This window comes from Oncorhynchus clarkii, unplaced genomic scaffold (genome assembly GCF_045791955.1).
Source record: "Oncorhynchus clarkii lewisi isolate Uvic-CL-2024 unplaced genomic scaffold, UVic_Ocla_1.0 unplaced_contig_12468_pilon_pilon, whole genome shotgun sequence".
Classification (NCBI taxonomy): Eukaryota; Metazoa; Chordata; class Actinopteri; order Salmoniformes; family Salmonidae; genus Oncorhynchus; species Oncorhynchus clarkii.
Genome location: NW_027261138.1, coordinates 362,768 through 385,582, shown reverse-complemented (window position 1 = coordinate 385,582; position 22,815 = coordinate 362,768). Strand labels below are relative to the sequence as shown.

The 22,815-nt window shown below is 44.0% G+C and overlaps 1 protein-coding gene and 1 pseudogene across 1 annotated transcript in view; one reads left to right on the top strand and one right to left on the bottom strand.

Moving 5' to 3' along the window:
- Positions 1–12,058, bottom strand: part of LOC139405193 (growth arrest-specific protein 2-like) — a 48,075-nt gene extending 36,017 nt beyond the window's left edge. Inside the window, exon 1 of the mRNA XM_071147623.1 lies at positions 11,793–12,058. The gene's annotated coding sequence lies outside the window, so the exon portion shown is untranslated. The remainder of the gene's footprint in view (positions 1–11,792) is intronic.
- A 1,594-nt stretch (positions 12,059–13,652) lies between these two features.
- On the top strand, positions 13,653–22,622 carry LOC139405195 (uncharacterized; annotated as a pseudogene).
- The last annotated feature ends 193 nt before the right edge of the window (positions 22,623–22,815 follow it).

The following is a 22,815-nucleotide window of genomic DNA, read 5'->3' as shown; positions in this document are numbered from 1 at the left end:
GCCTTGTTCAGGGCCTGGGGAACAGTGGGTTAACTGCCTTGTTCAGGGCCCGGGGAACAGTGGGTTAACTGCCTTGCTCAGGGGGCAGAACAACAGATTTGTTTACCTCGTCAACTCAGGCATTCGATCCAGCGACCTTCCGGTTACTGGCCCAACGCTCTAAAGACGTGACACATTCAGTATGAAGAGTGCCTCACAACGACAAGACTAAAGGCTTGGCTGTGGAAAGAGACCACTCTCACGTAGGCTAGTGTTTTAGCATGAGGGTTCACAGCGCAAAATACATGGTCCAAGTCATATTCAATTACAATCTTTTCATTATTTGACGAATCTACAGTATGTGAACTAAATCTTTCAACACACATCTTGTAAAAAGGTATTTGGTATTTTATTAGGATCCCCATTAGCTTTTGCGAAAGTAGCAGATACTCTTCCTGGCTGTCACGTGTGCTTCCCTCTCTGGCCTCTAGGTCACCAGACTGCTCGTTTAAGGCGCACACCTGTCGCCATCGTTACGCGCATTAGCGCATGATGACACTCACCTGGACTCCATCACATCCTTGATTACCTGCCCTATATATATATATCACTCCCCTTTGGTTTCTTCCTCAGTCGCCATTGTTTCTGTTTCATGTCCGTGCGGTGTTTGTGTTACGTGTTTGTTTCATTTATTTATTAAAATGTATTCACTCCCTGAACTTGCTTCCCGACTCTCAGTGTGCATCGTTACACTGGGGTCCGTACAAAACATGAAACATGACATAATACAGAACATTAACAGACAAGAACCTCTGAAGGACAGAACTACATACATTATATAATGGCACATACAGCCTACATATCAAAACATAGAAACAGAGTATCCAGGTTCAACAGGGGAGAGGCGTTGTGCCGTGAGGTGTTGCTTAATCTGTTGGTTTTTAAAAAAACAGGTTTGCTGTTTATTTGAACAATATGAGATGAAAGGGAGTTCCATGCAATAAGGGCTCTCTATATAATACTGTACGTTTTCTTGAATTTGTTCTGGATTTGGGGACTGTGAAAAGACCCCTAGTGGCATGTCTGGTGGGGTAAGTGTGTGTGTGTCAGAGCTGTGTGTAAGTTGACTATGTAAACAATTTGGGATTTTCAACACATTAATGTTTGTTATAAAAAGAAGAAGTGATGCAGTCAGTCTCTCCTCAACTCTCAGCCAAGAGAGACTGGCAGCATAGTATTAATATTAGCCCTCTAACTACAATGAAGAGCAAGACATGCCACTCTGTTCTGGGCCAGCTGGAGCCCAACTAGGTCTTTCTTTGCAGCACTTAACCACATGTCTGGACAATAAATAAGATAAGACAAAACTAGAGCCTGCAGGACTTGCTTTTTGGAGTGTGGTGTCAAAAAAGCAGAGCATTTCTTTAATAGGGACAGACCTCTCCCCATCTCTATATTACAGACAGACCTCTCCTCATCTCTTTAATAGGGACAGACCTCTCCCCATCTTTATAACCATTGAATCTATATGTTTGGACCATGACAGTTTACAATCTAAGGTAACACCAAGTAATTTAATCTCCTCAACTTGTTCAACAACCACACCATTCATTACCAGATTCAGCTGAGGTCAAGAATTTAGGCAATGATTTGTACCAAATACAAACGCTCTTAGTTTCAGAGATGTTCAAGGACCAGTTTATTACTGGCCACCCATTCCAAAACTGACTACAACTCCTTGTTAAGGGTTTGTGACTTCATTAGCTGTGGTTGCTTATACATGGACACACAGGCTTTGTTTAATGCCAGTGGCAGGGGGCCTAGAGAGCTGCCCTGTGGTACACCACACCCTTGTTTGACATTAGAGAAGCTTCCATGAAAGAAACCCCCTCTGAGTTCTATTAGATAGATAGCTCTGAATCCACGATATGGCAGATGTTGAAAAGCCATAAAATATGTTTTCCCAACAACAGCTTATGGTCAGTAATATCAAAGGCCGCACTGAAATCTAACAGTACAGCTCCCACAATCTTCTTATTATCAATTTCTTTCAACCAATCATCAGTCATTTGTCAGTGTAGTACATGTTGAGTGCCCTTCATGCTGAAAGTCTGTTGTCAATTTGTTTACAGAGAAATAGCATCTAGCTTGATACACAGCTAACAGTGGCAGCTAGGCTAGCTGCTACGCGAAGCAGCTCATCAGACCCTTGGTTGGTAGGATCCCTGGATAGATAGCAGCAGTCCCGGCAATGGATGCCAACAGTGTCACAGAATCCAAACTCAAAAGGTAGCTAGATAGTAACACATTTTTTTCTCCAAAAGAACACTTTTTCAGAGACTTTCACAACTTTCCAGAACAACAAACCGAGTTCTTCCTCATTCCGCTTTCAATGCGAAGTGTCACGACGAGTGGTGGAAGTCTGACGTAAAGGGAGATATATAGGGCCTATAGAGTAGCCTGAAGAACATGGAGGTTAGCATTGTAAGGGTCCCTTGTTGTGGAGGACCATGGCTTTTGACCTCGACCTCTGACCTCTAACCTCTAGCCATGACCCACATACTGACACACACAAACACACTTCCTGTCACACCATGGTGCTGAACACCTGGAACAGGGACACACACACACTTCCTGTCACACCATGGCACTGAACACCTGGAACAGGGACACACACACACACACTTCCTGTCACACCATGGCGCTGAACACATGGAACAGGGACACACACACACACTTCCTGTCACACCATGGCGCTGAACACCTGGAACAGGGACACACACACACACTTCCTGTCACACCATGGCGCTGAACACCTGGAACAGGGACACACACACACACACTTCCTGTCACACCATGGCGCTGAACACATGGAACAGGGACACACACACACACACTTCCTGTCACACCATGGCGCTGAACACCTGGAACAGGGACACACACACACACTTCCTGTCACACCATGGCGCTGAACACCTGGAACAGGGACACACACACACACTTCCTGTCACACCATGGCGCTGAACACCTGGAACAGGGACACACACACACACACTTCCTGTCACACCATGGCGCTGAACACATGGAACAGGGACACACACACACACTTCCTGTCACACCATGGCGCTGAACACCTGGAACAGGGACACACACACTTCCTGTCCCACTATAGTGGTGAACACTGGATACACTGGGCCTTGATGGCAAAGCATATCTCCCTAAAAACAACAGCTGCACACACATCGCAGCAGTGACACACATGTGCAACATTCCCATGTCTACTGTGGGACAGCCCTGACAAACAGAGCAGAGCGAAGACCAACTAACCACTGTTATCATTGTTACTGTCCTCCCATAGAGCTCTGTCCTGTTGCTTTTTCCTTTCCCAGATCATGGTTCTTGTTACTGTCCTCCCATAGAGCTCTGTCCTCCCATAGAGCTCTGTCCTCCCATAGAGCTCTGTCCTCCCATAGAGCTCTGTCCTATCTCCTGGCTGCCCGTTCCCAGGTCATGGTCCTTGTTACTGTCCTCCCATAGAGCTCTCTCGTCTCTCCCGGCTGCCCTTTCCCAGGCCTCTCACTGTACTGTGGCCTTGATCTCTATCTGCTGTAGGAGAAAGTTACACAACCATGCCCCTTGCTCTGGCTACAACCATGCCCCTTGCTCTGGCTACAACCATGCCCCTTGCTCTGGCTACAACCATGCCCCTTGCTCTGGCTACAACCATGCCCCTTGCTCTGGCTACAACCACGCCCCTTGCTCTGGCTACAACCACGCCCCTTGCTCTGGCTACAACCACACCCCTTGCTCTGGCTACAACCACACCCCTTTCTCTGGCTACAACCACGCCCCTTGCTCTGGCTACAACCACGCCCCTTGCTCTGGCTACAACCACGCCCCTTGCTCTGGCTACAACCACGCCCCTTGCTCTGGCTACAACCACGCCCCTTGCTCTGGCTACAACCACGCCCCTTGCTCTGGCTACAACCATACCCCTTGCTCTGGCTAAAACCATGCCCACCGGCCAAACACAATCCACCTAAGCCTTGTTCACATTGGCAGTTTGAAGTGACTCAAATCTGATTCCTGGCCATGCTACTTGTGTCTGAACTGTCCAAATTAGAATTTATTTGCCCTCAAAAGGTTTCTAGACTGTTATTTGGCATATCTTGTTGTTCGCTAGTTACGCTGTTGACAGTCTGACAAGAACATGTGGTAGCTAACTAGCTTGTTCATTGTTTACAAACAAATAAGTGAATATGCTAGAAAGCTACACCGCTACCTAGCTAGCTGACTGCCGTGGCTACCTAGCTAGCTGACTGCCGTGGCTACCTAGCTAGCTGACTGCCGTGGCTACCTAGCTAGCTGACTGCCGTGGCTACCTAGCTAGCTGACTGCAGTGGCTACCTAGCTAGCTGACTGCAGTGGCTACCTAGCTAGCTGACTGCAGTGGCTACCTAGCTAGCTGACTGCCGTGGCTACCTAGCTAGCTGACTGCCGTGGCTACCTAGCTAGCTGACTGCCGTGGCTACCTAGCTAGCTGACTGCCGTGGCTACCTAGCTAGCTGACTGCCGTGGCTACCTAGCTAGCTGACTGCCGTGGCTACCTAGCTGGCTGACTGCCGTGGCTACCTAGCTGGTTGACTGCCGTGGCTACCTAGCTGGCTGACTGCCGTGGCTACCTAGCTGGCTGACTGCCGTGGCTACCTAGCTGGCTGACTGCCGTGGCTACCTAGCTGGCTGACTGCCGTGGCTACCTAGCTGGCTGACTGCCGTGGCTACCTAGCAGGCTGACTGCCGTGGCTACCTAGCAGGCTGACTGCCGTGGCTACCTAGCAGGCTGACTGCCGTGGCTACCTAGCTAGCTGACTGCCGTGGCTACCTAGCTAGCTGACTGCCGTGGCTACCTAGCTAGCTGACTGCCGTGGCTACATAGCTAGCTGCCGTGGCTACCTAGCTGGCTGACTGCCGTGGCTACCTAGCTGGCTGACTGCCGTGGCTACCTAGCTAGCTGACTGCCGTGGCTACCTAGCTAGCTGACTGCCGTGGCTACCTAGCTAGCTGACTGCCGTGGCTACCCAGCTAGCTGACTGCCGTGGCTACTTAGCTAGCTGACTGCCGTGGCTACCCAGCTAGCTGACTGCCGTGGCTACCCAGCTAGCTGACTGCCGTGGCTACCCAGCTAGCTGACTGCCGTGGCTACCCAGCTAGTTGACTGCTGTGGCTACATAGCTAGTTGACTGCTGTGGCTACATAGCTAGCTAGCCAAAAAGGACTTGTTTTGAAAGTGTTCTTACACTATGATTTTGAACATTCAAAGTAACTGGGAAACGTCCATGGCGAGGCATAGAGTACTACAGCATGAGTCATAATACCCATAAAACCTAGCAGTCAAACAGGGAAATGGTTCCAATCGTTTAAATTAAGGGCTTTGATAAAAGTCACCTTGTCTGAGAGAGATTTACAAGGTAATCAAAACGTCACGCCACGGTAATCCTACAGGAAACACAGCCCTTATTTTAAGTCTTTCTAAAAATCCACTATGGGAAAAATGAATAAAACCATTTCCCTGTTTGACGGCAAGGTTTTATGGGTATCATGACACCTCCAATGTGGGGCTCTACAGTTTTAGCTTGCTACATAACTTCTGAGTGACCACTACCAATCAGCCTTCACCACTGGGCACACACCAGTTATTACTACGACAACTAGTGTAGCCATGTCAGGAAATGACTGCTGTCTGAACACACATCTGATCTGCTCACTTGTAACTTGCTGTTTGAACAGTCAATATTCCATAATGGATTTGAAAAACTAAACTGATTTGAGCATTTTTTATTTTACCTTTATTTAACTAGGCAGTCAGTTAAAAACAAATTCTTATTTTCAAAGACAGTGGGTTAACTGCCTTATTCAAGAGGCAGAACAACAGATTTTTGACCTTGTCAGCTGAGGGATTTGATCCTGTAACCTTTGGGTTACTAGGTCAACACTCTAACCACTAGGCTACCTGCCGGGAGAGAGAACAAGGCCCTGGTCTCACATGACAACTATGCATATTTTAGCTCAAGAGTTGGTCATGGCTCATTAGAATACATTCCACTGAAGAACAGGGCCTCCTGTACCATCCAATGAAATGCACATCTTTACATGCTTGTTGAGCATGTAAATTGAGCTAAGATCTTCAAAGTAAACATACAGGTAACTGTTAAAATAATGGAAACACAAATAAATTAGGGATACAAAGTATATTGAAAGGTGTGGTTCCTGAATAAATTAAGCAATTAACAGTGTCATCATAGAGATAGATAGAGGACTCATCATGGATTTAACCATTTTTAGCATGGACATTGCCATTGAGTAGTCAACTGGGTGGGGATTCCTATGAGCTTGGAGAAAAATCAGCCCATGAAGAATTAGAAGAAGAACAAATACCACTTTAGAATGGAGATAGTCCCAATGGCGTTGCCCATGCTGTCACATACACTATAATGGCACATATACAAAGATGAGTTCTCTATCCGTCTCTATGGGTCATGTATAAAAAAGAAATAAAAAAAAGAAATGGTCAGTCCATTATTTTGGCTACCATGGCTAAGCCCCCATAGGATGACAAGGCTCCCATCCACAGGGCATGAGCGGTCGATGAATGGTTTGATGAGCATGAAAACGATGTTAACCATATGTCATTGGCCGTTTCAGTCACCGGATCTGATGGTGCATTGCAGCTGTTCTGGCTCGTGGTTTCTGGCTCGTGGTTGCTGGCTCGTGGTTTCTGGCTCGTGGTTGCTGGCTCGTGGTTGCTGGCCCGTGGTTGCTGGCCCGTGGTTTCCGGCACGTGGTTGCTGGCTCGTGGTTTCCGGCACGTGGTTTCTGGCTCGTGGTTTCTGGCTCGTGGTTTCCGGCACGTGGTTGCTGGCTCGTGGTTTCTGGCCCGTGGTTGCTGGCTCGTGGTTTCCCTAGTAACACACTTTATGTTGATATTTATTGTATTTTGGCAGTTACCTGAATGTGTGAAAATTGTTACTGTTTTCAAAGTAAACATGTGTGAAAATTGTTACTGTTTTCAAAGTAAACGTGTGAAAATATAGTTAAGTTATTCAAATTAAAGAACGTGCTCCCAATAGTTCCCGCAGAGACCTTTAGGTGACCCTGGATAAGCGTAGACATAACAACATAGCATAACCCAGTTGGCTCCAGATGGGACGAGGACAGACAGGGTCTCATAAGGAATCACGGAATGCTGCTGAGTCACTCAATGAAAACACAAGCAATTATCTCTCTCCCTCGCTGTCCTTCACTGTGCTGTGGCCTGACCTCTCTCTCAACCAGAGATGTGTATTTATTGTGGATCCCCATTTGTTCCTGCCAAGGCAGCAGCTACTCTTCCTGGGGTTTATGATGGATCCCCATTAGTTCCTGCCAAGGCAGCAGCTACTCTTCCTGGGGTTTATGATGGATCCCCATTAGTTCCTGCCAAGGCAGCAGCTATTCTTCCTGGGGTTTATTATGGATCCCCATTAGTTCCTGCCAAGGCAGCAGCTATTCTTCCTGGGGTTTATTATGGATCCCCATTAGTTCCTGCCAAGGCAGCAGCTATTCTTCCTGGGGTTTATTATGGATCCCCATTAGTTCCTGTCAAGGCAGCAGCTACTCTTCCTGGGGTTTATTATGGATCTATTACTTTTCTGGGATGCTTGATTGTTTTTATTGCTTTACTGGAGATCATAAGTAGACATGCTCATGTTATTTATATTGGAGCTGCTAGTGCACGGTGAGCTGTACACAGTGGACGTCCTACTAGGGCACACTGCCTCAGTGCTAACACTATAACTCTGGTTCATAGGCACACGATTACTGTATACAATAGCTGTAGGATCGACAGAGGCTTTCAGGGCAGGTAAAATAAAATTAAGTTACTTACATTGTGTCTGCCAACGCCCCCTGGTATAATGTACATTTGCTGAAGCATTATGACAACTCAGTGACACAGTGGTAGGGATTAGCTGAGCTGGGCTTGGGTCATTGATAAGTCCTTGTTTCAACGCAGACTTGAAATGCGTGGACAGAGTTCCAGGAGCCAAGATAATTTGGATGGGCTCCGTTATTCCAGTAGAGTATCTTCTGTTTCCAGAAGGTGTCAAAGTTATCTATAAAAGTGATTCCAACAGAACTACAGTAATATTTTAGCCAGGTGTGTAATGTCAATAGCCTGCTAAATCTTTCACAGCCGCGGCTAGACGATGGTACCGGACCTGAAAAAAATTGGCCGCTTTTTGGAATCTTTCAGTGCTAGAATCAGTTTTTTAAAATCTAATTTCAGAAGTTCCGAACTAGCCCTCCTGCTGTCATTTGACCCCACATTGACTACAACTGCGTCAGCTCCCGGCATCTGTCGTATAATGGTCGGAAGTAGCCTTGTAAGGTAAGATAGGGTCACAACCATGCCCTGGTCTGGCCCACTGGCAATCACATTCCACCAAATAACAGGTTTGCCAGTAGCATCACCAAATACAACATTTACACGAAAAGAAAATAAGCCTCTCTCTCTCTCTCTCTCGTCTGTCTGTCTGTCTGTCTGTCTCTCTCTCTCTCTTTAATCTCTAATCTCTCTAACCTCTCTGTCTCTCTAGCCTCTCTCCGTCTCTCTAGCCTCTCTCCGTCTCTCTAGCCTCTCTCCGTCTCTCTAGCCTCTCTCCGTCTCTCTAGCCTCTCTCCGTCTCTCTAAACTCTAAATCTCTTTAATCTCTAAACTCTCTCTAATCTTTCTCTCTCTAACCTCTCTGTAATATCTGTCTAATAGCTCACTTTATCCTCTCTCTAATCTCTGTCTCTCTAATTTCTCTCTCTAACCTCTCTCCAATCTCTCTAACCTCTATATCCAATCTCTTTTACCTCTCTATCCAATCTCTTTTACCTCTCTATCCAATCTCTCTAACCTCTATCCAATCTCTCTTACCTCTCTAACCTCTATCCAATCTCTCTAACCAATCTCTCTAACCTCTTCATCCAATCTATCTAACCTCTCCACCTATCCAATCTCAAATCTCTATCCAGTCTCAAATCTCTCTATCCAATCTCAAATCTCTATCCAGTCTCAAATCTCTCTATCCAATCTCAAATCTCTCAGCCCTTTCTCTCTCTCTCTAACCTCTCTCTCACCTCTCAATTTCTATTCTCTCTAACCTCTCTATCCAATCTCTCCAACCTCTTTATCCAATATCTCTAATTTCTCTCTCTAACCTCTCTCCAATCTCTCTAACCTCTCGATCCAATCTATTTTACCTCTCTATCCAATCTCTCTTACCTCTCTAACCTCTATCCAATCTCTCTAACCAATCTCTCTAACCTCTTCATCCAATCTCTCCAAGCTATCTAACCTCTCTATCCAATCTCAAATCTCTCTATCCAATCTCAAATATCTCAGCCCTTTCTCTCTCTCTCTAACCTCTCTCTCCAAATCTCTCTAACCTCTCTCTCCAATCTCTCTAACCTCTCTCTCCAATCTCTCTAACCTCTCTAACCTCTCTCTCCAATCTCTCCAATCTCTCTAACCTCTCTCTCCAATCTCTCTAACCTCTCTCTCCAATCTCTCTAACCTCTCTCTCCAATCTCTCTAACCTCTCTCTCCAATCTCTCTAACCTCTCTCTCCAATCTCTCTAACCTCTCAATTTCTATTCTCTCTAACCTCTTTATCCAATCTCAAATCTCTCTGACCTCTCTCTCTCTAACCTCTCAGCCCTTTTTCTCTAATCTCTCTCTCTCCAATCACTCTAACCACTGTCTGTAATCTCTCTCTAATCTCTCTCTCTCTACCTTCTGTTTTATGTAACAATACAAAATGTAACATATCATACTAATTGGAGTGTCCTCTGATTTACGTTTACTATGTTACGTCTAGTCTATGAGACCAGGCTGGGTATTCTGCTCTAGACAAACACTGACTCACACCCTACTGGATTTCATTATTATTAAGCATTACTATATCAACATGTCATCATAATGTTATAATTGAATGTAGTACTGTACAGTGTTCTGACATTGCCTGTATAGAAAATTCATAAACATGAAAACAGTGAAATATGTTTCAGCACATTCCAAGAATGTTGTTCACTTCATGATACCATTGAGTGTGTGTGTGTGAATGAATGAAATGTGTACAGTCCTCTGCCGAGAAGTTGCATACGGCGTCAGCCGTAGAAATTGCATCATGGCACAAGTTAGGCATCTCATAATACAGCAGTGTTGATCCAGTAATGTGCTCATATAGGATTATTGGGAAACCAAATGGGGCGACAGGGTAGCCTAGTGGTTAGAGCGTTGGACTAGTAACCGGAAGGTTGCAAGTTCAAACCCCGAGCTGACAAGGTACAAAGCTGTTGTTCTGACCACAGGCAGTTAACCCACAGGCCATCATTGAAAATAAGAATTTGTTCTTAACCAACTTGCCTAGTAAAATAAATAAATACTGTTTCTGGGTGTTCCTTTCCTGGGCTGGACCCAGACAAGTCTTAATGGACATCAGGGTACCAGTGTAGGTGGCTTGGGTAATATTCATTCAGTCTATGTAGTAAGTACCATTATATTCATTCAGTCTATGGATAATACCAGTATATTCATTCAGTAATGGTAATACCATTATATTCATTCAGTCTATGGATAGTACCATTATATTCATTCACTCTATGGATAGTACCAGTATATTCATTCAGTCGATGGGTAATACCATTATATTCATTCAGTCTATGGGTAATACACAGTCTAAATGACTGAATAAACATTTGATATTATTCCTTTAAAAATTTTAATTGTATAAACTATGACAAAACATTTGGTTTTGTTTTCAATCGATAAAAGGAATACCTATTTTAGGCATATATAAATACAGAAATGACAAGCAGATTTAGCTTCTTTTAACACAGTGCCTTTCTTATTGACGTCTGCCAGCTTAGTTCACGCTAGCAAAAAGGAGCGTCTGAAAATGGTTTGTGTGCTCCTGGAAAGGGTTTGTGTGCTTCTGGAAAGGGTTTGTGTGCTTCTGGAAATGCATTTAAAGTGTTTTTGTCTCTTTTATGTCAGTGCATGTGTTAATGTCATTATGCATTTTCATTTTTACAACTGTAATATCTTTTCAAAGCGGTCTCCTCGTTTACAGTTTCTATTCCTGCCACTCATAAAAGGAACCAACCACAACAACTACACATCTAGTTCAGCCATTTTAAAATGGCATTGAAACACACACACACGCTCACACACGCACGCACGCTCACACACACACACACAGAAAAGATGAAATGTCTGACATTTGATGAAAACTTACAGTTAGATAAAAAAAACAACATAGCTATTCTGCTTGATAAAATAACACGTTTGAAGTTATTCATATGAGCTCCATTAAAACAAGTTGGGCAGCAGCTGAGGTATGGGTTCTTCTGCAAAACAAGTAGACTGACTAACTGACTCCACACACAGGCAGTTTGTTGGCAGAGAAAAGTTAAATTGGTCTTTTGTTTAAAAAATACAAAGAGAAAGATTCTAGTCAACTACTCTGAAGGGATATTTTGAGAAATCTGACTAAATATTTGCACATTGAGTTGTTTGATTTGTTTACGCATTTTGACACGGTAAGTATCGTTTATTCTAACTATTATTATTCTAAATATTTAACAAGTTTACAGCAAATATGATAATATATTTGGAGATGAATCGTAAATGCACGTATAAAAAAATAACACACTCAAAAAAACGGTATACTAGAGCATCAATCAGAGGCATGCAATTTAATCAACAGTCCTATTAGTCTTCCACTCACCCTCTTCAAAGCAACTCTTCTATCCGGACCGTTACCGTCCTCTCGTGCCGTCTCTTTGCTCCTCAGTGCGTTCTATATTCATGCTTTTCTAGCCTACCCTACGGTCTGTCGCTGAAAACAGTGGGTAGGATCGGACAATGCTAAATATCTGTCTCTCAAAGACCTGTACCAAAGTCGCTGCTGCACCGCCGATAGAAGGGAAGTTTAAGATCAGTCATGCTGGACTGGGTGGGAATGTTACGCTGCGTTCTTCCTCTCTCTCCCTGCACTCCTGACTCCAATCTGACATTGGAGAAACTCGTTCGTGCGCAAGATTGCAATTAGATCGATGTTAAAGTGGAAGTGTATTAAAGTGGAAGTGTATTAATTGGCCCAGTCATTGTGTAGTTTTAATTATTGCAATTGCTCGAGTCAATACACTGAAAGTTACACAATACAGTGACTAGATTTTAAATTTGACTATATTTAGATTTTGAATAGATTTGTTCAGTCTACAAATCTACACATATATTCAGTAATAACAATTTAAGTGAAAACTCACACGGGAAAATCATTTTATTCTCGAAGGACATCACATATGTTATTTTATATTATATCGGGCAGGTTGTATGATTTACACAACTTTTATTTTGAACGTATTAGCTTTTATTTTGAAGTGACTGTGACGCGTTCCACCCCATAACCGAAAGTGCACTCCAGAACACCACCTTGTGGGTGTCCACTAATTACCACAACCACAAAGTCTGACACTAAATCGTAACAATTCATTAAAACAAAAATGTGCTTTTTTTTGGTTATGCATAAGGTTAGCAGTGGGGTTAAGGTTAGATTTAAATGCAAAACGTAAGAAGATATTATTGAAATGGGCGGGGTTTAAGACTTTGTGGCTGTGTTAACTAGTTACAACGATGACAAATTGTTAAAACACAACACTTTTAATAACAAACTTTTAAATCAATTCAAACAACATTTTAACATTTCCAAAGACAAAAATGTGAATACGACACCGGAAACTCACGTGCAGATATTCTAAGAGCAGATAGCGCCACATGGAGGCTGTTCTGAAGAACTTGGAGAGGACCACGGAGCTACTCGCCTTGATGCAAACCGAGTAGTGGGACAATCCCAGGACAGAGCCTTCCAATGGACACAGTACGAACACCTCCACGCAAACATCGTGGAGATCTTGGAAAAACAACTACAGGCAACCAACGAAAGCTTATGAACAATTGTTCAAGGATACAACGGATATCACGTTCTCTGACCTGTAGCAGTGTCAACTCTTGCTGCTCGTGGGATTTCAAAAGAACGCATCGGTTCTAGTTTCAGAACGGTTGGAGCGAAATCGAAGGATGCCACAAGTCATTGTACTGAGCTCATTGAAATCAAATCAAGTCTTGATTGCCATTCATTTGAAACGCAGTACATCAGTTCCTAGTCCTTACGCTTCGAACACACCGACTGTGCCATTGCGTTTCGTCACACCAGAAGTACATTCATTTCCAATGGAACGCTGCATTTGCCTTCAGCAATGCGTTGCAGAGACAGTTTACTGCATTCTGTGTGGTGCATACGTTCGATTTATCGAACATATTCATCAAATTGTATGTGTAGACTTGACAGAAAATAGCAAAATATGAATGTAGATTTTTTTTTTGCACACATATTCAGTAAAAATGTGGGATTACATAAAAAGTTTGATTGCATACTTTCTTCACATTTTTTTATTAATTAATTTGCCAAGTATATTATTTATTCGATGACATCCACAAATGAATTGTGATAGCCTATAGTATAATGCAGTTTTTGAGCGAAATGCAATAATAAATAGTCAAGATAGCAGAGTAGGCTCTTTCAACAATGAGACCAACGTTGAGGAAGGTGGTCTTGATCGCGCTGTTGGGCCGGGACCAGCCCCGCCGAAAGCGCAGGTCTGTGTAGGACCAGAGATGGTTAAAGTCCCGAAAGCAGGCAGGGGAGTTCCACCGTCTCATTCAAGAGCTTCGACTGCTTGGAGAGGAATTCCGAAGTTACTTTCGTCTGGACCGAAGCCAGTTCGATCACCTGCTCCAGATGGTTGGAGCCAGGATCACCCGGATGGATACCAACTACCGGGAGTCCATCAGCCCAGTTGAACGCCTTGCGATTTGTCTCCGGTAAGCTACATTCTAGTACATTTTTAAAGCCTTTGATACCATAATTGATTGATATTTGATACATTGTTTTTATGTGCAACCTAGCTAGCTAAAGGGCTCTAGTTAATAGTCCCTAATTGACATCATATGTACTTTTACAGAATGTTCATTGGGATTATAACTTTTCCCAAAGTTGGTTTATAATTATTTTTTAATTATGCAATGTTACCAAATGAAAAGAAAGGTGCCTTCTGCCCTGATGAAGGTAGGCTAGTCTTTTCCAGGACCCATTGTTGTTCAAGACAGTTACAGTCATTCATTACATTCTTATTGGACTCACATACACTCGTAGAGAAAAAGGTTCCAAAAGTGTCCTTCTGCTTTCCCCATAGAATAACCATTTTTGGTTCCAGGTATAATACTTAATACATGGAACCCAATAGGGTTCTACTTTGAACCAAAAGAGGTACTACCTGGAACCTAAAAGGGATCTCCTATGAGGACAGCCAGAGAACCCTTTTAAGTAGACAGTACTATTCTTTCTAAGAGTAGAGTTGGCCTGGACTACAGTTTATTGATATAGTCATAGACTGAATTGTACTGTTTCAAGGCATTGTTAATGATGGTTGATGAGTATTACAATATAATTAGTAAAGCATAATAAGCAGTCATGAGGTAGCTATATATATTTTTTTAACTCTGTTTATTAAGTTTTGAACATACACACAGACAAGACAAAGCAATATAAATAATATACTCAACTAGAAAAACAAATACAAATAAAAATACAAATAAAAAAAATAGCTTTAAAGATACCATACTTTAGACAAGTTAAACACACCAGGCAGAAGGCTACAGAGGTTAAAGGGCAATCTATAGTACAGGGACAGAGCAAACACCTCACCATTGTTCCTGTAAGCCGTCAAGGGATAAGGGTGGAGAAATGCAACCACTCAGAGTCATGGCCACAGACCACTGGACAAAAAAAAAAAAAAAGTTTACAATGCTTTAAAATAAAAAATAAATAATTATTATTCATGTAGGCGTGAACAAAATGTAAAAATAACTGGGAAAAACAAGCTCACACTTCAGTCTCTGCCTGGGCAAGATGAACAAGGCATCTGCGGACCACTTAAGTCACAGACTTATTTTAGTATTAATTGGAATGCCATCAGAGGATGGACTGTTTAAAGTAAGACCGGAATGGAGCCCAAGCCTCATCAAACAGTTTGGGGTTCCCACGTGAATTTAATTTAATTTTTTCTAGTTTCAGAGAGCACAACACATCCCTCACCCAATATTTATAAGATGGGGGAGCTGCCATCTTCCAGTTCTGTAGTATTAGCCGTCTAGCTAAAAGAGTTGTATAAGCAACAGTGTCCGACTGGATTCTTGATAGGGGGTACCCATGGGCAATACTCCAAAAAGGGCTGTAAGGGGAGACGGATCTATAACAGTGTCATATATATCAGAGAAACATTTAAATATTAATTCCCAGAAACCTGACAGTTTATGACAGCCCCAAAACATATGCAACAGTGTGGCTGGTTCCACCTTACATCTGACACAGGTAGGATCAAAATCAGAGAATATTCTTCCAAGTTTGGCCCCCGACCAGTGGATACGGTGAACCACCTTGAATTGAATGAGGCTGTGTCTAGTGCTAAAAGAGGACGAGTGCACCCTGCGCAGCACAGATTCCCAGGCGTCTTCCCCAAGTTCCTCCCCCAAATCCTTTTCCCATAGAGTCTTTAAAGGCACCAAAGAAGGGTTCTGTAGGTCATGAATGATTGCATATACATCTGAAATTGCGCCCCTAGGAAGCTTGTTCAGCTCCAAGATGCTCTCTATAGCTGTATTCGCAGGCCTATTGGGAAATCCAGGTGTGTTAGCCCTGACAAAGTTTCTAGTCTGGAGATAGCGGAAAAAGTGGGATTGGGGAGATTGAACTTTTCCTGCAGCTGAGAAAAAGAGGCAAATGTACCATCAAAGAATAATTGGGCTAGCGAGGAAAGGCCTAGTGAGTGCCAAATGCCAAAAGCCCCATCATTCAAAGATGAAGGAAATAAAATGTTCTGATTGATTGGGCCTGATAGAGAAAAGCCTCGGAGGCTAAAGGCTAAACGGAACTGATTCCAAATTTTAAGAGACTGCTTTACAATTGGGTTGGCACACCTTTTGCCTAGGGACACTGGGAGAGACGAGCACAGCACAGAGTAAAGTGCTGCAGGTTTACACGATTCAGACTCCATCTGGACCCAGAGTGGTCTAGGGCCAGTAGGATCAGTCTGCAGCCAGTACAGAACGGCTCTAAAATTTGCAGCCCAGTAGTATGTCTGAAAATTTGGTAGAGCTAAACCCCCCAATGACCTAGGCTTCTGTAAATGTTTTCTACCAATCCGTGGTACCTTGCCATCCCAAATAAAATGCATGAATGTTTGATCCAGTGAAATAAAAAAAGATTTTGGAATAAAAATGGGTAAACATTGAAATAAATATAGAAATTTGGGCAACACATTCATTTTAATGACATTAATCCTTCCGATAAGAGAAAGGGGTAGCGAATTCCAAAAAGTAAAAGATTGAAACAATCTGTCTGCTAGAGCAACAAAGTTTTCCTGAAACAAATTTGAATATTTCCTTGTCACTTTTACTCCCAAGTAAGTTAATTGATCCCGGACAATCCTAAACTGAGAACTTGTGAAAGAGCACTTTAAAGCAGCCTTATTTACAGGAAAAAGCTCACTCTTGCCTAGATTCAACTTGTACCCTGAGATTGATCCAAACTTTTTAAGAACAGATAGGGCACGTGGCAATGAGGTATCGGGCTTGGAGATAAACAAAAGGAGGTTGTCAGCATATAGCGAGACTTTCTGCTCCCAGCCCGCCCTGATTATGCCTTGAATGGCATCATTAGAGCGTAGTGCAATGGCGAGAGGCTCGATTGCCAAAGCAAACAACAAGGGGGAGAGTGGGCAACCCTGTCTGGATCCGCGGTGCAAGGGAAAATAGTCAGAGGACAAGTTATTAGTCCGCACCGAAGCCATGGGGGAAAAATAAAGAATCTTTATCCACGCAATGAATTTGGGGCCAAAGCCAAATCTATAAAGGGCAGCTGTTAGGTAGTCCCACTCAACGCGGTCAAACGCTTTTTCGGCATCAAGTGAGACCACCACCTCCGGGTCCCCCGACGCTGGGGAGTACAGTATATTCATAAGGCGCCTAATATTGAAAAATAAATGCCTATTTCTCACAAAGCCAGTCTGGTCAGAGTGTATTACTTGGTGCAGCAAGCCTTCCATACGGATGGCTAAAAGCTTAGCTAGGATTTTGTAATCACAGTTTAAAAGCGAGATTGGGCGATAGGATCCACATTCCAGGGGGCCTTTGTTTTTCTTTAGTAGTAATGAAATTGAAGCCTGATAAAGACTAGGCGGCAGCTTTGAAGTATTGAGGCACTCTGCAAATAGTCGGGACAAGAATGGGCAAAGCAGACCAGAAAACGTCCTGTAAAATTCGGTTGGAAAACCGTCCGGACCCGGTGATTTACCACTTTTCATTGCGGACACTGCTGTTGCAATCTCCTCAAGCGTAAATTCTTCTTCTAGACAGTCATGGGAGTCTGTATCAATTGAAGGCATATTCAAGCCATTAAAGAAGGAGTCAATCAGCAAAGGGTCTTGAGGGGATTCAGAGGTGTATAGCGCAGAGTAAAATTGTTTAAATTGATCATTGATCTCTTTATGTATAACTGTGGTGGCACCAGACGGGGTCCTTATTTGTGGGATTAGCCGTGAGGCCTCAGATTTACGGATCTGATGTGCAAGGAGTTTACTGGCCTTGTCGCCTTGTTCATAGACTTTGTATCGAGCTCGCAAGAGTAACTGTTCAGCTTGCCTGGTAGAAAGCTCATCAAATTCAGATTGGAGTAGTTGGCGCTCTTTATGCAGATCAGAGGAAGGATCCGTAGCATACTTCTCATCCAATGTGGCTATGGACTCGCTCAGGTCCCGAAGTCGCTGGGAGCGAACTCTGTTTTGGTTGGCTGTATAAGAAATAATTTGGCCACGTAGGTATGCTTTGAGAGACTCCCATATGGTAGAGCAGGACATACCTGGTGTTGAATTAGTTTCTAGGAATAAGGTAATTTCAGAAGAAATGAAATTGACAAACTCCTTATATGAGAGTAAAATGGGGTTGAGACGCCATTGATAACACCTAGGAGGTCGCTGGGGAAACTCTAGTTCAAGCACTAATGGTGAATGGTCAGAGATAACAATACTCTCGTAAGTACACTGCCGAAGGTTAGGCAGAAGTTTTTTGTCCAAAAAGAAGTAATCAATCCGGGAGTATGTTTGATGAACATGAGAATAAAAGGAATACTGTCTATCTGTAGGATGTAGGAAACGCCAGGCCTCAAACATAGCATATTTCTGAAGAAAGGATTGAATAAGTAGGGCACATTTAGATGGGCCTGTATTTGTTTGTGAGGACTTGTCCAGAACTGGGGACATTTTACAGTTGAAATCCCCCCCTAAAATCAACAAATGAGAATCTAAATTGGGAATAGCAGACAGAAAGGAAGAAATGAAACTTGTGTCATCCCAATTGGGAGCATAAACACTAGCCAAAACAAGAGGGGTAGAAAACAGTTCACCAGTTACTATGACGTATCGTCCCTTAGGATCAGCAATAACCTCAGAAGCTACAAAGGGAGTAGCTTTATCAACCAGAATAGCAGCACCTCTTGATTTACTATGAAAGTTTGAGTGGAACACTTGACCAACCCAGTCCTTACGCATCCTAAAATGCTCACCAGTCCTCAAGTGAGTCTCTTGTAGAAATGCAATATTTGCATTCAAACCCTTTAAGTGTGTCAACACCCTCTTACGCTTCACCGGGTTGTTAACCCCTTTGGTATTCCAAGAAATGTACTTGATCGTATTATTTCGGCCCCTCTGGGCATTCCCGTTATTCAACCCTGTCATTATTTTTATTTTACCTTTATTTAGCCAGGCAAGTCAGTTAAGAACAAATTCTTATTTTCAATGACGGCCTGGGAACAATGGGTTAACTGCCTGTTCAGGGGCAGAACGGCAGATTTGTACCTTGTCAGCTCGGGGGTTTGAACTCGCAACCTTCTGGTTACTAGTCCAACGCTCTTAACCACTAGGCTACCCTGCCTAGAGCATAGAATGGAAAAGCAATGAGCGCCCAAAACCCCCAGAATAACTTGTCTCAGAGTAATAATGTACGGTGGTAAATGTTTGGAAAAAGTACAGAAAAAAAAACAGAAAAAAAAACTAAAAAGACAGAATGACAACATTAGAACTGAACAATTCAACCTGCCCCCCCACCCCCCCCCCTCCCCCCATCCCAGACAATACCTCCCCAAACGAGGTACAAGCCTAAATAGAACATGTTCTCTTCGCACAGTATGTCTGTGAGAGTGCGGTCTTAAACCTAAACCCACAGTCCCGCTCTTTAAAGTCGCGTTTTGTTCGTGGATCAAGCAGCAAAAAGAAAGATTTGTATGTATTTTTTCAAATAAAAAAAAAGGCGAATCCCTTGTGCAAACGGAATGACAAAAGCACCACTTGTAGATGTATATAATTGTATTCCCCGTCTTATAACAGGCATTGAGAGAGAAAATAAATTAAATGTATAAAGGCTCTCAGCCAAAAATCTAATTTGAAGTAAGGAAATCATAGTTAGACAATCCAAAATAATAGTAATTATAATAGTAGTCTAGTTGAAGCTGAGACAGTTTACAACCAATACCAAAAAACTACGTGTGCGCAACGTTGAACGTTTGCTGGGCATAAATGACGCTCAAAACTTTTAAAATTAAAGTGAGGCCCCAGAAACCGTGTAGCCTCGGGAGACATTTACTGTTTACTGGGTCAATACAAACGGATGCAGTAAACTAATAACCAAAACTATTTTGAGTCACTGAGACAATGTGTAAACAAACTAAATAGGTGAGCGAGATAAGGCACACACACTAGATAATCAAAACCTTAGATCACATCAAATAAGCCTGAATAGTTTCACTAACTATACAAGACTAGCCTGTTATATCTAAACATAATTGTACCACAAGTGGGGTACTTACAATCCACACTGTGAGCATATTCAAGACTTCTTGATGTGACGCTGAATGTGAGCCATAGCCTCATCCGGAGATTCAAATGTGTGGTCTTTACCCTCATGAGATATCCATAAACGGGCCAGGAATCGCAGTCCATACTTCACACTTGGATGGTCCCGAAGTACTCGTTTGGCCTGTCCGAAAGCTGCGCGCGTCCTGGAAACAGTGGGGGAGTAGTCCTGGTAAATGGAAAAGCGCTGTCCTTGAAAACTCAGAGGTATTGCGGGCTCGTCGGAGGATCTCCATCTTCTCATGAAAAAAGTGCACTCAAAGAATTATGTCACGGGGCCTCTCCCCATCCCGGGGCTTTGGGCGCAGCGACCGGTGGGCTCGATCAATCAGGGGCTTTTCATCTAAGGCAAGAACATCCTTCAGCAGCCCTGAAACGAAATCCGTGGCGCAATGCATTTCCGCGGACTCTGGGATTGATACAAGTCTCAGATTATTGCGGCGAGAGAATCCCTCTAAACTCACACAGCTCTCCTTCACCTTTTTCAAATCCGCAGCTAGGCGTTTAACTTCAGTCTCCAGGGATGTAGTTAAATCGGAGACATTGGTAGCGGAGGCCTCCAGTGCTGCAATCGTTGTAGTGTGTGACGCAGTTGTTGTTTTGAGTAATGTAATTGCCGGCACAGTCTCGTTCCGCAGGATGGTTAAATCTGCCTTTAAAGTATCAGAAACCTCCTGTATTCTGGCCTCAATCGTAGCAACCACCTGTGTTTTCATTTCAACTATCTCAGAGCGTAGTAGTTTGATGGCTTGGAGAATGTTCATTTCAGCGCCGCCAGGCCAAGCCACGCCCCCGGGTAAAGTGTGCGTCCCCGGGCCCTCAGACTCAGGGGAGGGCGGTGATGAGAGCGGGTCTTGTAGGCCGGGTTTTCTCAAAGTCATGCTCTTGGCCTTATGTTTGGTCGACATGCTGACATTCGGAAGCAAAGTAGTCTTGGTTTTTACGGAAAGGGATCACCAAATTAATATTTGAAAATAAATACGGTTCTGCTGCAGAATTCACATAAACTTTAAGAATACCACGGGAGCAAACGGAGAACACGTCAGTCACACATGGCGTCCCCTACCATCCCCCCATGAGGTAGCTATATGAGTAGATATAATATGTGGGTGGAATTCAAGTTACACACAATATTGATCATTATTTTGAATTATATTTTAGATTCTTGGCGACAGGGGACTCCTACAGGATAGAATCCATAGGATTCAGCTTCCGAGTTGGACGGTCCACGGTGGCAGGCATTGTCCCCTTTCTGGCACAAGTCATTTGGGACTGTCTGGTTGGTGAATACATGCCTGTCCCCAAGGAGGAAGCCATCGCTGCCGAGATCCTGGAGAGGTGGAATTTCCCCAACTGTCTTGGCTCCATTGACGGGAAACATGTAGTAATCCAGGCTCCACCTTGCTCAGGTTCGCCATTCTACAACTACAAGGGTACATATTCAGTTGTACTCTTGGCTGTAGTAGATGCCATCTACTGTTTCCGTGTTGTCGATGTTGGTGCTTACGACAAGGGAAGTGATGGCGGGACCCTCCGGGACTCTGCCTTCGGCCAGGCACTTCAGGATGGCACCCTGGAGATTCCACCTCCTGCATCACTCCCTGGGGCTGAAGACCTGGGACCTGTTCCCCACGTCTTCGTCGATGACGAGGCCTTCCCTTTAAGACCCAACCTCACGAGGCCTTCCCTTTAAGACCCCAACCTCATGAGGCCTTCCCTTTAAGACCCAACCTCACGAGGCCTTCCCTTTAAGACCCAACCTCATGAGGCCTTCCCTTTAAGACCCAACCTCATGAGGCCTTCCCTTTAAGACCCAACCTCATGAGGCCTTCCCTTTAAGACCCAACCTCACGAGGCCTTCCCTTTAAGACCCAACCTCATGAGGCCTTCCTTTCAAGACCCAACCTCACGAGGCCTTCCCTTTAAGACCCAACCTCACGAGGTTCTTCCCTTTAAGACCCAACCTCACGAGGCCTTCCCTTTAAGACCCAACCTCACGAGGCCTTCCCTTTAAGACCCAACCTCACGAGGCCTTCCCTTTAAGACCCAACCTCATGAGGCCCTACGCTGGACGCCAGCTGCCATTGCCAAAGCCTGTAAGGATCTTCAACAAACGACTGTCCAGGGCAAGGTTAGTTGTTGAATGCGCCTTTGGGATTCTGGAAGCCCCATGGAGAATGTATTGGAGAGTGCTTGGTCTCAGCCCCTCAACTGTCGATGCCTGCGTGAAGGCCACATGTGTTCTCCACAACTACCTGCGGAGGTAATTCCAGTGTTCTCCACAACTACCTGCGGAGGTAATTCCAGTGTTCTCCACAACTACCTGCGGAGGTAATTCCAGTGTTCTCCACAACTACCTGCGGAGGTCATTCCAGGAGCTGCTCCAGATGGCACGCCAAATGGTCACCAACCTGATGTCACCGGGAGCAGGTGCCAACAACGCTCCCAGACAGGCACTCCAGGTGAGGGAGAAGCTGACCACCTACTTCTCATCGCCAGCAGGTGAAGTCCCATGGCAGTATGCTGTGGAGTGAAACGGCTCTTTTAAGATTATTATTATTTTTTTTTTCCCCCAGATTACTTTATGTATCATTGTCTCTCTTCATTTGGAAGTTATATTTAAGTGACATTTGGGAGTAAAGACCACACCTTAACCCCTTCCCTCTCCCATTAACGTCAGTATTATACACACCTGGCATGGTACACCAGGTGAGCGGGAGCACTAAT